We start from the raw sequence: 14,252 nt of genomic DNA, 5'->3' as shown, positions 1-14,252 counted from the left end.
TGGAAAGCTCTCAATTGTTTGAATTACTCAAAACTCGTACCAGAATAGTTGCTTCTCCTGTTTTCAAATCAAGCCCTTGCCCATTTCATTTCCAGTGCTTACAACTTTTTTATTAAGCCTTAATAATTTTCTCTGGTTTTTAATTAGTTATATTAACTCTGGCTAGAAATTTAAATCACCATTTAAACTTTCTCTATTTTCAATGTGAAAACCTTTCTTGTTCTATTTTGCTGGTTTAACTCTCTTGTTTGCTGGAGGGAGAGGGGTTGTAAGTTTTGGCTTTTGATTGCTTGTTGTTTTATGCGAGTGTTACATTGTATCTCTGGCACTTGCCCTGTTTTGTAAGACCAAAGGCTCTTTTTTCAGTGGTAGCATTAGCAACCAGCTTGTAAAAGTAAACTCTCAGAAGTTAAGATATATGCTGGCACAATTAAATAATGCTGTTTAGTTGTGCTCTGTGAATGTATTAATTGCACAAGATCATATTAAATACCTCAAGTTATACAGCAGTTAATGAAAAGCATCCTTATCTGTACACTACCCAAATTTTACACAGCGTATTATTTTCTAAATTTCTGTTATATTAGGAAGTATTACATGAGTTAACTGTTGTGAACTGGAAACATGGATACGGGAAGGAAAGTATTTTCAAATCTAATAATTTTGGGTGTTTAGCATGGAAGAATCTTGCTGATTTTCTGAGATGATAAATATTCGCTGTTCCCACAGACTTTATGTTAGGTATTAAATCCTTACCTCTTCTGCAAATGCTGTCCTGGAAGACTGCAGTTGAGGCACCACGATGATGGAAATATAATTAGGAAGAGGAATATGAACATTCATTATTACTTTTTATGTAAGGTATTTTAAAATTGTTCTCGGATTTAAATGTATTTAGGAAATAACAATTTCTAAGTCCCAAAACTTTGTAAAGTCTGGATACCCTTTTCATCAAGTTATTTTGTCAAGACTGGCCAGAGAATTACCACCTCCTAGAGTGGGCTATTGCAGGAGTCTGAGATAAGCTTTACTGCATGTGCTGCGCTCAGGTCACGCCGTCACTCCCACAGTGCTGCCTGCATATCCAAAAGAACAGAGAGGTTCTCCTGCAGTCCATTGAGAAAAAATTCTAATGTATCCACTCAGAGCAAGACTAAAACTTGTGTGTATGCACCAATACTTTACATTAGTGGATACATCATTTATGCATCAGTGAGTTGAATTCAGTGTTAACTCCACAGTGGAGCTGCTCCTACTTGATGAAACCCAGATGTGGATCAGGTGATTTAAGCCTTACCAGCTAAGAAAGTTGCCATTTGACAAAGCTTAATCAACTAATGGAGTGTTCAGCAACCGTAGCCATGTCTTACCACATTTCCTGATGACAGCAAATGTCCAGACCTACCTTAAATCCTGCTTAACCTCAGCTCAGTGTTACCTTTTAGCAGTTTAGCTAGTGGAGTCACAGATGGGTGATACAGACAGAAACTCTGGAAGTTTTCATAGGATGATCCTATGGACTTGTCAACTTCTCAGTAAATTCCCATAAATTCTTTACCAATTGTTGATTACAGCAGTGAGCTACACAGGTTAATTTGTAGTACATGCATATGCCACCTTAAAACTTTGCCACCATGTATACAAATTTAACATTTCTGTGATTACATCTGCTATCAAGTCTGTTTGTCATTCTAACTAGTACTGCAATATGTCCTGAAATGCCCCTGTTGTTTATATTCATCCATTTTCTCTTATCTGATACTTCTGTTTCTCTGTCTATTTGTATTAAATTGTTTTCTCTTACATAATAAATTCTTTTGGCAGGAGCTTTTTTTTTTTATGTTTATGCTACATCTGACACTGTATTATTCTGGTCCAAAATTAGGAATCCCACAGGCCTATGATAATACAAACACTATACGAATTATGCCACTGTATGATGTACTGCTTTATTTAAAAGCTGTTTTACAGACTACAGTCTGAACTGACAGTAAATGCTCTACATTCCCCACCACCACCATTTCATTTGCAGATGCCTTCCATGATACTATCTGCTCTTTTTGCCTCTGCTTTCAAATCCCATTTTTACAGTAACGGATCCTTTAGCCTTTTTCATGTAGAAAAAGAGAACATTTGCAAAATTCTGAGCAAGTTGCCTGTCCTTCCTTCCTTTGCAACCACACTCTGTGCACAAGGTTTATGCCGGATTATTTATACTATATTCATATTTAATTTTCACTGAATTAGTTACTCTGTATTAATGGTGCAGATAATAATATAAAAAAGCTTCTAAAATTATATTTTTTTCTAAAACCAAGATAAATAAAACCAGGAATTAATCTTTATTTCATTACAGCTCTTTTTAATCTAGACTTTTATTGTGGCTGTTTCATGTAGTGACATACAAAATATGAATATATATTGAACATGCATTTTGTGATGACAAAAATACACAGTGATAAAGTATTATTCTTGTAGCTTTCATTTCTTCAAGTTTATGAAGAATTTTAAATGTGTGATTCTTTTATCTACTTAAACTTCTTTAATTCTTGGTAAGAAATGGAAGCTCAGTGCAATCATGTCCCCTAGATGGCAGTGGTGAATACATAAAAAATAGCAGTTTAAGAGTTTAAATTTGCACAGCCTACACCACGACTAACAAAATCTACGTCTTTTTTATTCATGAAATAGGAAAATAAACAGGAGTTGAGCTCTCCCAATCATTTATTAGTTAGCTATCAACTGCTTAGTTCAACTCCCAGATTTATTATGTCCTTCCCCATGACCTGAGATTGCTTGGGAAAAAAATCACAAATGTAATTTTTATCCTTCATTATTAAAAAGGGCCACAAACTTATTTTCATGTCATTGCAGATAAGAGTTAAATATTCTTTACATATGAGCAACCCTAGATAATTTTCCTTTCCTATTCTAAAAAAAAAAATGTTCTGTAACAGTATTGACAAGTAAAACTGCATATTTAGAACTTGTATTTAAAGATCAATGAGTTGTAAAACTTTTGTAATGGAATAACTCTGAATCTAAATTATCCTGCTTGGAGGACTTTTCAGATATGATATAGCTTTATATGTGAGGTATCAACATAGTAAAAGCTTTTGGAGCTTTCGTTTGTTCCATTGCAAGGTTGTATATCCTTCCTGCTCAGTCAGTGTACTAAATGCAGACAGCTTAGGTACTTACTTGTTATGGGCTGGGTGGAATTAGATACAATAAATTTACTATCAAAAAAGTAATCTGGTATTTAAGAGGTTTCACTGTTCCTATTTATCATATTGCTAATCTAAGAAAAGTTGAAAAAGAATAAAAGAGTTTCTAATGAAGCTCTTATGTGACTTTTTTTCTGACTTGTTGAAAATAGAGTAGTCCTGGCTGGGTCATTACCTGCCTGGGTTTGAATTAATTATTGGGATTTTGCTTTCAGTGTTTTAATACGAATACAAAACTACTCCTGAAGCTTAATATAGTAAATAAGCTATTGTTTGTAGTTTTCATGCTTTAGCTTATGTGCATAAAACCTCAAAGATACTACGTGTTTCAAAAGTATGGTAACAGCGTTGAGTACACAGAACTGTTAAAACAGTGTATGTCATCTCTGTCCGCTGCATTAAGAAAATGAAGAAGCCACGTGGGGGCACTGTACGCAATGGAAGGGAAGCCCACAAGTTCCAGAATAAGCTATTTTACCTCTATAGCTTCATTATTGAGAAATACATTTGTTTACAGTATCAGCAGAGAGCCAAACAAAACGCTTCACCAGGTCAATGTTACTGTAGATCCCTCTCCTTCCCCTTTAACTCAAAAAATTGTGTAATTGCCTTCAGAAAGTGATTCAACCCCCTTTTTTAGCAGTGTGACCACTTTTAATGAAAGATACATAGATCATGTGCACCATAATAGAATGTTATTGAGAATCATATAAAAACAATCCTCACAAGGAGATGCTTCTAACACAATGAAAAGGAATTGCTCAACAGATACTGTGCGAGGAAGAAGCCTGCTTCTTTGCTAGGTAGAGTGTTTTGGAGACAACTGTCGTGTAAATCTTGAGTGGTTCTAACACTATACTAAAACTGTTAATCCCAGCAAACTGCTCTCTGACATCTGTGTGTGGGGTATGTATACATACACATAGATGGAAGAAAAGCATTTGAACTCGGAGACTGCACAGCCCTTAGTGATGATTATTCCTGGACAATACAACGTAGCTTTGAGACAATGTTGAATTTGCAGAGCTGTTGTTTCCAGAAAATAAAAGGACAAAATGCACAGAACGGAGCAAAAATCATATATGTAGAAATCATCTGTGTAGACTTTTATGCTGCGTGGTCTGGTTACTATCAAACTTTGTTAAATCACTGTTTTATACCAATAAGCATATTTCTACTTTTCTCTTACACGAGTGAAGTGCCTCAGTCCATCCATGGCAGCCCATTTCTAAAACATCATGTTCCAAATTAAACTAGACATCATTCCACTGACAGTTTCCTCAGGTTCTCTTTGAGAAATGATGTTAGAAATATATATATTTTTCTCTCAACTAGTTCAATAAAACACATTTTTCATACTCAATGGAGACTGAAACCTCCTGCAATGTGCAAAAGTGGTAGATAAATACAATGAGAAAAAACAGTACATAAATAAGCCAGCTGGCAAAATAGCATAATCAAGGAAGTAGATTAGTTCAGCTAGCATTTGATGAAAGAGATTTCCTCTTCTGGAAAAATATGTTGCTTTAGCCATTTATGTGTACTACTGGTAGTTGAAGAACTAAGAGCTCTTGACATGAAAGAAATAAAAAAGCTCCGTCACATAAACCACACTGTGAATAGCCTGATAATCTCCTGTTATACTGAACATCATTCCATTTAATTATTTTTCACTTGTATCCCTTCCTTCTTTTTAAAGCTCCCAAACACATTTACTTTGCATCTAGTGAACTCAATTTATTCAGTTGGTTTTGCTTTTCATTTTTTATTCTTCATTCTTGCTCTCCACTGCCATCTACAACCATCTACCACTAAGAAAATAATTCTGCTTTCCCGTCGAAAACAACTTACAAGTACTAGAAAATCTAGTCTACAGACAGACTGCTAACCAAATGCAAATTCTTCTCAGTATTTTTTTCATATTTTCATCACATATTTTTGAATGAATATGATATATGCATATGTATTTGTCTTTTATGCATTATCTGAATGGCTGATGGCATTCACATTGTGTGAGGTAGTTTCACGATGTCTTATTACTGCCTGCCACATTATTGCATTGGCTTACCTTGCTACAGGATAAATCTTTTGCAAAGCACCATCATGTGTAAACAGTTTTTGGTATGCGCATTCCCGTGGTACAGTATATTCACATTAAGCTACCTGAGATTTTTTTAAACCTTTCAGGAAGCTTTTCATACTGGCAAACTCCATTTTCTGTGTACTTCTTCTAACACAGCCTATTCAGAAGACTTTTAATAGTGAAGTTTTATGTATTTTAATTTTAAATAGAACTTAAGCAGTTGTTTGAAAAGTGACATCATTAATATTCATAAGTACAAAATAATGTTTTATACAAACCTTATACTTTTCACCAAAGAAGTTCAAAGATCTCTACAAACAGTAATAAATTGTACATGGTTAAGAATACTGTGAAGTACACATTATGTTCATGTTATGAAGAAACTATTATACAGGGTAAGTTCATTATTCAGTAGAGGAAATGAGAAAATTTTATGTAATAGATCTCAGTCACCATTCCTCTTTTCTGCTGCAGCAGAAGTACCGTCATGCATATATCTTGAACTCACCAGTCAATCCTTCAACCATTTCAGCCACCTTACACTGTTACCTAGTCAGAATATTATTTTTCCACTATGATAATTTCTCTCATGAAATGGTTAAGCAACAAATGAGTACACAGCAATTCATAGAATGTCAAGTTATATGCCAGACTATGGGTTTCCCCATTCTTTTCTTCATTCTGGCTCCAGTGTGCAGGGAGAAGACAGTGATGGAGTCCTCACCTAGGAATGGTAGATGAGGAAACACATTGTGAATTGTGTCAGTTTTCCCTCTCATAAAGCTTTTCTTAGAAACACCACACCAAATATCTAACTACACACTCTCAAATCATGTGAGTTGTTTGTGGTGTTGGTTAAGCAGTAATTAATAATGTGACCACAGTTTAGCTGCTAATGTACTCTGGTTTGCTTTGGCACGGTTTGATGCATCCGTAAGTACCCCTCCTTTCAAACTACAGGACATACCAGATAGTAATGTATCACTTGTGATTCCTGTTTAGTATGTATAAAATTAGATTTCTGATTACAAATCCTAAAAAAAGTTAAAAAAAACCCCACCCAAAACCCCAAAAACCAAAACCCACAAATAAACCACATCAAAATTTTGTATTTCAGACTGTACATCTGTGCTTTGGGATATAAAGTATTGTAGCATTACTGCAAGCTATTATCCAAAATCAAATAATTACTGTTGCGACGGAGGGAAGACACAGTCACTCAATATGAGTGATCAGCAGACTTCGTTTATTGTCTCTTACAGTCACCTTTTATGCCTTCTTATAATTAGCTCATACATATTACAAAAGTTAAGCTCATTATTGGTTAGTTGCCTAAATACCAAGCCCACCCCTAGTTTCTCTTCTGTAGTTTTCTGTTCCCACCTGCAACATTCTTTTCCCACCAAAATCTTCCTGTTATTGTGTAACAAGGACAGCCAAAGACAGTGTATTTTGCTTTACTTCAGATAAGCTGAGAGCGATGTGCATTTTTGTCCAGCCAGCTGGACTATGTCTATGTGACCCTTTTCAGCTAGCCAGTTATCCACAAATTACAAACCCAAGAAAATCAAAGTAATGATATTTTAAAAAAATTGAACTAGATTAGTACTTGATACTCCCTTCAACAATAGTGACCTCCTTCCACATAAAGAAGTCCTGTTATTTACATGACATAAGGTAGTGCACAGCTGGCTGAGGTGCTGCAAAGCCCCACAGCTGTTAGGCCAAGCTTCTCACTAAGCCACACCGAGAAATCCTCAAGGCTGCTCCTTGCTGCACTTCTGGCTTCTACAACCCATAAAAGTCAAGGTGGTACCTTAGCACAGCACTAATTTAGGCAGTATCGATTTTCAGGTGGGCAGTAGTGAAAAATAACAATAAAAGGATCAGTAATTTGCTCTTATACTACTTATATGGTCACTCAGTCTTACTTCCATCTTAATGTAGTTTAGGAGAGGAAACGTAACTAAATACTTACAAACCTACTGACGTGTAACATTTTTATAAAGCCTATATGCATTTGAGAAAAAAATACAATTTACAAAGCTTTTACCTTTTACAATATTGTTCAATCTTTGCCTTTTTAAGGGTGTGTCATTTCTTTCTCTATTTGTAAGCCAATGGAAATGGATATTTTTCTTGTGTTGCTAGTGGTTTTTAAAAAAATAATAGGTAAATGATTAGTCTTATGTATTTATTACAGTATTTTATATTTTATACTTTTTACTCATTTATATTTTATAAATATAAATATATATATAAATATATATAAATATATATATATAAATATATATATAAATATATATAAATATAAACTTTTTACTCATTACTACTACAAGCGTAGTTCTTGCCTAATCTGTTGTGTTTCAGACAGATAAGTATTCTGTTGCAGCATGAGGATATTGGTTACTTCTGACTTTCATCACACTTACAAAATAAGTTGTGAAAACAGTGGCTATGTGTTGACTGCACTTTCCTGTGACCACTCTACAAGTTCTACACTTGCCCTTCTATGCCTTTAGAGGCAATGAAGGAATAGAGGTAGGGTTATTTAATGATCAGCTAAAACTTGAGTGGCTGCAAAGAGATCTGTGTTCTAAATATTTTATGGTAGTTCAGTCTTTTCTAGGTTCATATACCCAATAAGGAATTACTTTATGAGCTATGACAACAATTATAAACTTGCAGTCTTTAAGGAGACAAAGATGTAGACATCAAATATCAGATTGCATAAGTGAAGAAAAACAGAATGCTGTTAGAAAAGCCTAGCAGTGAGCTTCATTAAGTATTATGTGAGACTACATCTACTGGACATCTTTCAGCTAAGCATTCAGTGCTGGCATAATAAATTACCTATAAGTTATCATTTTCTTTTTATAAATAACAGTTAGGGCATTTCAGACAGAATTTGAATAAAGGTTTTTCTTTAACCTAGAAGTTCTATTTCACCATTCCTAAATGTGTAGGATGTGTAGGTGTGGAATGGGCTGAAAAGAGACGTAACACACCAAATGGCTCTAAGATGAAAAAAAATCACAGAACAAGTATTTAAACAGCAGTCAAGATGTCAATACTGGGATCATGTCTATAATGCATAATCAAAGCAAAAATATTAAATATCAGTATTATTTCAAATAGAATGCCAGTCTATTTTTGTCAGCCTAAACTATATTATCTTCAAATGTCTGAAATGTACAAACAATATAAATAGCGTATCCCTTTTTCTGTCTTATGCCATGACAATCTGTGAACTTTTTAACAAGAAAACTACATATGTATTTCATAAGATTATAACTGAAATGCACCAAGTTCTTTTAACCCTATTCCTTAAAAAAACCTACTCAAAAGACAGCTGTGAAGACCCAATATATAAAATCAGTTGTCTGAAGATTACATAGATGGCATTCATATTGATGTGATATGCATTGGTGAAGTATTTCTGTTCTCTACAAAAAACCATCATGTTTCTTTTGGTGTCAGTGCCAGCTGAAGTTGCTCCAGCTCCCTGCTCATGTATTACCCCTCCCCAGCAGAGGTAGCACAGCTGGTAGTACAGCAGACCAGACCTAAGAATTCATCCAGGTTAAAAGAAACTTTCTTTCCTGACACAGTGTTTCTAACTCTTAATTACTTCCCCAGACAGGGCTCGGGGTTGCCCAAGCAGCTATACCAATGTCACCGAGCGGGTGGGAACTGCCAAGGGCAGCTGCAGGGTGCTGAAATTGACAGTGCTTTTTCAGTTACACTTTGAACTTCTCCTTACAGAACTTCCCACTTTGCCCACCAAAGCCAAAAAAACTATTTAAAAAGTAACTGCTACTGAATGGTTGATACTTCCTTGAATCTGTAGGACGCAGTACCAGGTTGGACATTCCTGCTTACAGAGAAAAAATGACCCAGGTAGTCATTCTGATGGCAGCAAGGTGCCTGGATCTCAAATTTATGTTCAGAATCATCTTACATAAATTATGACAATCATATAGAATCCTGACCTGTGCAGTCTTCTTATGTATTGCTTTTGGTCTTAGTATTTGAAATTAAATTGGTTCATATCAGGGATTGATACCAATTTGATTAGAACCATTTTAAAATGACACACTTTTGTAGCAAAGGTCATTTTGTCCTCAGTTAAAAAATATACTACCCCAACCCTGCTAGAGTAGGAATGCCACACTTCCTTTTCATTGCCCTCCTCTTCCAGCCCAACTTCATTAAGCCATATCAAGAGCTGAAGGTGGCTAGACATCTTTATATTGCCAAGGATTAACTCCCTTTGGCAGTTCACTCACTCCTCTGATACACTTTATTAAATTATCAGAGAGAAGAGGTATAAACAGTAATCAATTCTGAGTTAAACATTTCAAAGCTGCTTATGACACATTTGAAAACTAATAGAAAATACCTGCTTTTCCAAATCCATGCTGTAAGAGTTCCATGGAAATTCTCAGCTTGTTTATAACTAACTCATTCCAGTGGTTTCCTTTAACACACTCATTTGAAATTTCCTCCTGTTTGTAATCCAACTTCTACCTTCAATAATATTTTTGAGGCGCTACTAGTATCTCAACAGCTACTTTTGGCTTTTTGAGTATACTAAGCAAAGACGGAATTTCTTCCAAAGGCTTTAGTAGAGTTATTCTCAGTAGTTTTACACTTGTCTGCTTGTTTGGTTATCTTATTATTCTATCAAATATTTTCTAATTGACCAGAGGTTTTCTAGTAAAGCACATCTTCTGATGAATGGGCATAACATTATTGCACCTAATGGGTTAGCTGTCAAACCAGGAGGTTATTAATCATGGGAGGAGAACCTCCTATTGAAAACCCTGAAGACATGTAAAATATATGCAACAAACAAAAGGAGGGAAGCAGAAGTCAAAACAGGAAGGGGGTGTTGTTCAATATTTCAACAAAGAAAATGTAGGATGAAAACTGACAACTTGCATAAGCAATAAGGAAGATAAAAATTTTGCATTCTTTGAGCTAGATTGTGATTTTGATAGCTGTGTTAAATAACTTTGGTGAGACAAATTAACAAACTTAAATAGTTAAAGGCAAAAACCTTTGCAAATAAATATAACCCATCTTTTATGAAGCCAGAGATAAGAGTTATTTGGCTTTTTTTAAACACAGGAAATCAATACCCAGGTTCTCTTCATTCCATGAATAAGACTGAATATTTGACCTGTACGGACATATCACCAATCCTGACACACACATCCTCCAATTCTTCAATCACAATGAGTCACATGAAATTAACCTCAAGTTCTCATTCTTATTTAGCACACTACTGAATAGCTTCTCACAGACAAAAAACACTAACAATGTAAGAATGGGTAAAAACATTACATAAGTTCAGGATGTAAGTGATGTATAGACATGTAATTTAAAATATACTGTACTACTAAAATACTGAACAGCAGTAAGGCGCATGATGTTAAAACACCACTAGTAACAGAGTTTAGGGCCCAAGCATTTATGGCATTTTAATGTTACTAAAACTGAGAATATGTGCCTTATACTTCCTGGAACAAGAAATGGTCACACATACAGGACCAACCAAACGTGACTCATGACATTTGAATGTATTCTTGTGGTGGTGAGCGGGGAAACACGCACCTAGCTCCTGTTCCTTATCTCTGGGCAATTTCTGATTTATTTAGCCGAATACATACGAAATACGATGTCACACTTCAAAGAGGAAGAGACGCCGTATTAGGAATAACTGATACGAGGGATGTGCTTTCAGTAAATACAAGGATTTACACCAGCTGCGGGCAGTAGCTCCGCGGTGGGGCCTTGCTGCTGCTGGCTGTCCCACCGCCTGGCTGCCTGCGAGGCTTCCTGTCCCTCACTGTGCGGCACCGCCACGGGGGCCGCCTGCGGCCTACGCGGCGCCCCCTTCCCCGGGATGGCGCCAGCCCTGCCTCAGCTGGGCCCCGCGGGCAGGCCTCTCCCCCGGCGCCGGCGCGGCCCACCCAGCCACCCTTATCGAGGAGGCCCAGCCGGCACGGCACGGCGCCGCTACCGCGCCCCTGGGGCACCGAAGAGCGGGACCACCCCCCGCAGCCCGGCCGAGGCAGCCCGGCCCCCCCGGCTGCGCGCGGCTCCGTACGACCTCCGCCAGGAGCTACCCGGGCCACCACCGCCCCCCGCCGGCAGCGGTGTGGCCGCCCCTCCCCCACACCAGCCGGTTCGTCCCGCCCCCCGGCCAATGAGAGGTGCCGCCGGTGGCCCCGCGGCGGCGGTTGGCCAACGCGTCAGCCGTTGGGCGCCCCGTAGCCAACCGGCGGCGCCGCCCGAGCCCCGGCTCCTCCCCTTTCCGCGGCCGCTGGGGCTGGGAGTCACCGCAGACGCCATTTCCTCAGCGCCCCCGCGGCGGCGCGGCTGCATCAGCGCTGACGTGAGGCCGACGTGCGGCTCCGCCCGGCCCAATCCCCCCCACCCACTGTGACGGGGGCAGCACGTACAGGGCGGCGGGTGAGTGCGGGAGGGGGCGGGGACACGTGTGCGCGCAGCCCGACCCCCCGCGGGCCGGGAGCGGGGGAGCGCAGAGGGCAGCGGCCGGCCCCGGCAGCGCGGAGGGCAGGGCAGGGTAGGGCAGGGCAGGGTAGGGTAGGGGGGCGCTGTGCCGCTCGGCTCAGCCCCTGCCGCCGGGAGCGCGCAGGAGGGAGTGGAGGCGCGTCCCCGCCGCCGGCCGGGAGCGCGCTGCGCCCAGGGAGGGCGGCGCAGGCCGGCGGCCTGGCACGGCTCTGTCGGGCGGCCCCGGGACGTCTCCGCAGCCTGGGAAGGGGCGTGTGGGGTGCCTCGCTCCGTCATGGGCCGGGAGTCGAGGTGCCCGCCGGGCCCTGGCAGGTGGTGGCTAGGGCCCTGCCTCCAGAGGGAGGCTGGGGAGGGAGAGCGGCTCGACTCGCCTGTCGGCGGCCGGCGAGGGAGGGGACGGGGCTGCGAGCTTCCCGCTGCGGTCTGGGAGCCCCGGCACGGCAGGTCCCGGCGGCCTCCGGGGTGCTGACCCGGCTGCCGGCGGGGAGAGCGCTGGCCGCGGGAGGGGGTCGGCCGTGGTACCCGGTGGCGTTTTCCCCTTAGTCCCGTAGCCCTGATCACATCCTTGCCTGTAGGGTTTTCCGTGCTGGGACAGGAAAACAGGTGGGAGATGACGACAGTGGGCTTCCCGAGCCCCGGGCCTTGCTCTGGGTTAGTCTACATCCACCACTGCCATGTCAGCATCTTACTCGGCGCTGAGTGGAGATGCACGTTACATGATTCCACAGATACTGATGCTTAAATGATCCTCTTACCTATTCAGGAACTGGTCTGAACAGGGACCGTGTGCCCTTTTTATAGCAGACTCAGCATTGTCTTATCTGGGTTATTGAGGTGGCAGATGCAGCGTGATGGGCAGCATGCTTGTGCTTACAGTAATGGCAGGTTGGGTTTTTAGATTTTCGTTGAGGGCTTTGTTAAGAGATTCTAGGAAGAAAAGGATGGGGAAGAAAATGAGGAAACATAGTTTAGGAGACACAAGAAACAGTATTCTGCTGATACTGAAACCAGAAAAATTACACTTTCAGAATCTGGTCTGTTGCGCTGTCACTTGTTTTATGTGGCTGAATGCTGTGACCACCTTGCCGGCTGGTGTGGTTCACAAAGTAGTGTAATAAAACAGATCATAGACTTCAGACTTGAAAACACAATACTCTTCTAAACTAGTGCATTCTGATAATTTCCACGCTTACCATAGGTTCATCAGTAAATGCAAAATAGCTGTTTGTAAATTCACATCCCTGCTTTCTAGTAACTTCCCTCTGAATAAAAGCCTTCAAAGAGGTTTGGAGCAAGGGATGAAACATGTTTCTTAGCCCCTTAAAATTTCCTTTGTGTTAAGCCACCTTTGTAAACAGTCTCTGATGTATAAAGTATTGTTGAAATAAAGAAGTTGTCTTTAAAATGTCTCTGGGTATTTAATTAGACAATCACACATTTTGAATTATGTAAAATACTGTACCAATTTGCTTACGCAGTTTAATTTCACCAAAAGACATTAAATATTTATATCGATATTCAGCGATGTAATTATAAAACTAATAGCAGTGGTGAGGGGGGAGTAAAAGAATTTTTTGTGCTCTTTGTTACACAAGAACACATCTTGATGGGGATGCTATCCTTTGCTTTTTATCTATGGACAAAAATAGAAAAGGTTCACAACTTCAGCTGTAAATGACTTCCAGTTATTTAGGTCACCTGGGCAGCGTTTTCCTCAAGCTAATGCTGCCTGTCAGTATTGCCCTGTTGGGGGTGCTGCTGCTATCAGCTGAAGAAGCTTTTGATGTGCACTATATAGTCTTAATCCTGTTTACCTGTTACTGACCTACTGTACATTAGTCTCAGTGACAGTATTAAATGTGTACTAACATATATTGGAATGTTGCTAGCTAGATAACAGTTAAACCTCCTGCCAGATCCTGAAGATGTATTTGCTATTGTGTAGGAATAAGCAGGTATCTCTTATATGTTACGGAAAAACATTTTTTGTCCCCTTTTTACGAGAGGTGTAACTTGTTTATTAATTCAAAAATCCAGATTAATATTTAAAACTACTGTTCAATGATGGTAGGCAACCAAGGTGGAAAATGTAAGAAATGAATGTCTTGATACTGAATATAAGGTTAATTATATTCAAGCTTTAATCTAGGTAACATTTTTCTGTATTGTTACCTGATTTTAAACAGGACCTAAGACCATGTACTTTAAACTGCTTGGTTTTCCTTTAAAAAAATAGAAGGAAGGTAATGTAAACTCTGTGTGACATGTAATACTACTGATACACTTTTTAAAAGTATTTTAAGTGCTTGGCAAAAGGTTTTTCTTACTTTGAAAATTAAAGGCAATAAATATGTTAGAATTTGCTTGCAATGTAGGCTGATTGAATGTGATACATGTGG

At 39.5% G+C, this 14,252-nt stretch overlaps 1 protein-coding gene and 1 long non-coding RNA gene across 5 annotated transcripts in view; one reads left to right on the top strand and one right to left on the bottom strand.

Moving 5' to 3' along the window:
• Nucleotides 1-5,489: 5,489 nt before the first annotated feature.
• Nucleotides 5,490-11,453, bottom strand: LOC114016723 (uncharacterized). The gene is made up of 3 exons (XR_003561373.2): nucleotides 10,862-11,453; nucleotides 7,364-7,457; nucleotides 5,490-6,034 (listed from the first exon to the last, which is right to left on the bottom strand). It is a non-coding gene; the product is annotated as an uncharacterized LOC114016723 (long non-coding RNA).
• Nucleotides 11,454-11,635: 182 nt separating this feature from the next.
• The window catches only part of CREM (cAMP responsive element modulator), a 35,898-nt gene continuing 33,281 nt past the window's right edge, over nucleotides 11,636-14,252 (top strand). For 2 of the 4 annotated variants that reach the window (XM_055708304.1, XM_055708306.1), the window contains exon 1: nucleotides 11,638-11,790. The gene's annotated coding sequence lies outside the window, so the exon portion shown is untranslated. Of the gene's footprint in view, nucleotides 11,791-14,252 lie in introns of all 4 variants that reach the window. The other 2 variants (XM_055708305.1, XM_055708303.1) reach the window with 2 other exon arrangements.

The sequence above is a fragment of the Falco cherrug genome, chromosome 4 (assembly GCF_023634085.1).
Source record: "Falco cherrug isolate bFalChe1 chromosome 4, bFalChe1.pri, whole genome shotgun sequence".
In the NCBI taxonomy this organism is placed as follows: domain Eukaryota; kingdom Metazoa; phylum Chordata; class Aves; order Falconiformes; family Falconidae; genus Falco; species Falco cherrug.
This window is presented reverse-complemented; position numbering and strand designations above follow the sequence as displayed.